This window comes from Bison bison, unplaced genomic scaffold (assembly GCF_000754665.1).
Source record: "Bison bison bison isolate TAMUID 2011002044 unplaced genomic scaffold, Bison_UMD1.0 scf7180017864461, whole genome shotgun sequence".
NCBI lineage: Eukaryota > Metazoa > Chordata > Mammalia > Artiodactyla > Bovidae > Bison > Bison bison.
Window position 1 is genome coordinate 5,485,354 of NW_011495023.1, and position 3,612 is coordinate 5,488,965.

General features: G+C 39.2%; 1 protein-coding gene across 1 annotated transcript in view; it reads right to left on the reverse strand.

Annotated features, from left to right (window-relative positions):
- The window catches only part of DNAJC1 (DnaJ (Hsp40) homolog, subfamily C, member 1), a 144,624-nt gene that overhangs the window by 87,415 nt on the left and 53,597 nt on the right, over positions 1-3,612 (reverse strand). The gene's annotated exons all lie outside the window — the stretch shown is intronic.

The following is a 3,612-nucleotide window of genomic DNA, read 5'->3' on the forward strand; positions in this document are numbered from 1 at the left end:
TGGCTGGATGGCATCACTGACTCTATGGACATGAGTTTGAGTGAACTCCGGGAGTTGGTGGTGGACAGGGAGGCCTGGCGTGCTGCAATTCATGGGGTCGCAAAGAGTCGGACATGACTGAGAGACTAAACTGAACTGAAAAGGCTTAGAAAAATTTTATGTAACAATTTTACTTAAAAATAACAATTATATAAAAGTTACCTTTAAAGTTTCATTTATTCATGGATTTAATTTAACTAAAGCTGTTTCAACAATTGCTATAATACCAACTCCCGTTTCAATCTTTGGTTTTGTTATTTAGTCACTAAGCAGTGTCCAACTCTTTTCTTGCCACCTCATGGACTGCAGCACACCAGGTTTCCCTGTCCTTCACTATCTCCTGGAGTTTGCTCAGACACATGTCCATTTGGTCAGTGATGCCATCCAACCATCTCATCCTCTGCCACCCCTTCTCCTCTTGCCTTCAGTGTTTCCCAGCATCAGGGTCTTTTCCAATGAGTTGGCTCTTTGCATCAGGTGGCCGAAGTACTGGAGCCTCAGCTTCAGTATCAGTCCTTCCAATGAATATTCAGGACTGATTTCCTTTAGGATTGACTGGTTTGATCTCCTTTCTGTCCAAGGGACTCTCAAGAGTCTTCTCCAACACCGCAGTTCAAAAGCATCAATTCTTCAGCGCTCAGTCTTCTTTACACTCCAACTCCCACAACTGCACATGACTACTATAAAAACCATAGCTTTGACTATATCGACCCTTACTGGTAAAGTGAAGTCTCTGCTTCTTAATATGCTATCTGGGTTTGTAATAGCTTTTCTTCCAAGGAGCAACGTCTTTTAATTTTGTGGTTGCAGTCACCATCCACAGTGATTTTGCAGCCCAAGAAAATAAAGACTGTCCCTATTTCCACTTTTCCCCCATCTATTTGCCATGAAGTAATGGGACCAGAAGCTATAATCTTAGTTTTTTGAATGTTGAGTTTTAAGCCAGCTTTTTCATTTTCCTCTTTCAATAAGAGGCTCTCTAGTTCCTCTTCATTTTCTGCTATTAAAGTGGTTTCATATACATATCTGATGTTGCTGATATTTCTCCTGGCAATCTTAATTCCAGCTTATGTTTCATCCAGCCCGGCATTTTGCTGCATGTAAGTTAAATAAGCAGGGTGACAATATACAGCCTTGACGTACTCCTTTCCCAATTTTGAACCAGCCCATTGTTCTATGTCCGGTTCTTAACTGCTGTCTCATCCTGCATGCAGGTTTCTCCGGAGACAGATATGGTGGTCTGGTATTTCCATCTCTTTTAAGAATTTCCCACAGTTTTTTTGATCCACACAGTCAAAGGCTTTGACATATCAAATAAAGCAGAAGTAAAATTTTTGAGGGAATTCTCTTGCTTTTTCTATGATCCAATGGATGTTGGCAATTTGATCTCTGATTCCTCTACCTTTTGTAAATCCAGCTTGCATCTCTGGATATATTAATATAGCAGTAATAATCATTTGTCCACTCTTACTCTTCAAAACACACATCAGTCAATATGTAATCCTCTAGCATCCTAAATTTCCCCCTCTTAAGCAGAGTCTGCTTTAAACAGTTATACAGTTTACCTGAATATTATATTGTATTTGTTGAAACTTTTTTTTTTTAATTTTTATTGGAGTATGCTGCTGCTGCTGCTAAGTTGCTTCAGTCGTGTCCGACTCTGTGCAACCACACAGACGGCAGCTCACCAGGCTCTCCCATCCCTGAGATTCCCCAGGCAAGAACACTGGAGTGGGTTGCTATTTCCTTCTCCAATGCATGAAAGTGAAAAGTGAAAGTGAAGTCGCTCAGTCGTGTCCGACTCTTCGTGACCCCATGCAGCCTACCAGGCTCCTCCATCCATGGGATTTTCCAGGCAAGAGTATTGGAGTGGGGTGCCATTGCCTTCTCCGTTATTGGAGTATAGTTGATTTAAAAGGTTGTGTTAGTTTCTGCTGTATAACAAGGTGAATCAGTTATACATATATACATATACCCACTCTTATAGACTTTTTTCCTATTACAGAGTGTTGAGAAGAGTTCCCTGTGCCATACAGTAGGTCCTTATTAGTTATCTATATTTTATATATAGTACTATGTATATGTCAGTCCTAGTCTCCAAATCAACTCTCCCCCTTCTCCCTTGGTAACCATAAGTTTGTTTTCTGCATCATTAATATTAACTGATTAATATTCATGGTTACATTAATTCATCTATTTAGTCATTCATCCATTTATTAAACTTTTACTATGTGCCAGGATGCTATATTAAATGCTGCAGACACAAAGATGATAAAGAAAGTCCCTGTTCTAAAGCTACCCAGATACCAGAAGGTTGTAGAGGGTAAAAATGGTCCCCTAAACATGACTGTGTTCTGATGCCTAGAACCTGCAAATATTTTACCTTACATGGCAAAAGAGACTTTGCAGATGGGATTAAACTTGAGCACCTTAAGACAGGAGAGACTATCCTGAATTATCCAAGTTAGTCCAATCTAATCACAAGTCCTTAAAAGCAGAGAACTTTTCCCCGTTACGATCAGGCAGAAATGTGACTACAGAATAATCAGAGATGCAACATTGCTAGCTCTGAAGGAAGAGGAAGGGGGGCCATGATCCAAGGAACATGGGGGCCTCGAGAAGCTGGAAAAGGAATCAGCCTCGCGTGATAACCCTGACTTTAGCCCAGTGAGACTCATGTCTGACTTCTGACCCACATAACTGTATGATAATGCATTTGTATTTAAGCCACTAATCTGTGGCCATTTGTTAAGCAACAATAGAAAACTAACACTGGGATCATCTAGTCCCACATGGTTTTTTTAACAGATAAGGAAACGAAAATAAACTCCTCAAAGTCACACATTTAGGTAGTGGCAATGGACTCTGGTTTTGGAGACAACCTAGTCCTCCTTTATTCTCAAACTATGGTTGGTGTTTAGGTAAAGGCAGAAAGACTTTCACTTTATGAAGGGTAATTGCCATAGCTATTTTTCTATATATTCCAAGTGTGAACTGCATGGGAATACTAATAACACAGTTGCTCTTTTCTAGCTTCACTTGGCTAAATGACTTCTGTGGGCTGCACAAATAGCTAAGGCATGCAAGTTATTCTGTAAATCACACATGCTGTATATTTATATACATTTGTAAGTGTGAAGTGACTGAGTATTAAGAGTGTTTGTACAGTTTTCTGTGCCCACATTAGTCCATATCACTTCTCTAGGAATCTAGGTAGGTGGAGGGGAATGAAGTTTGAACCAAGAACATTCATATTGAAATTAAAAATAAAACAGAAGACCTCCCCTCCCTGAGTTCAATCAACAGTTACCTATTAAGCACCTACTGTGTGCCAGGGATTCTTTAAGGTCCTTAGATAGTCATAACATTAAAGAAAATAGATACAATCCTTACTCTCATGAAGCTTACTTTCTATTGGGAGGACCAGATGGTAAACAAAATTAATTAATTAATGTTAAGTAGTATTAAATGCTCTGGATAAAAATAAAACCATGTTAAAAAAATAAAACATTATAAAAGGAAGAATGTATGAGAAGGATGTAGATATAGAAAATTAGAATGACCAGGGCTGGG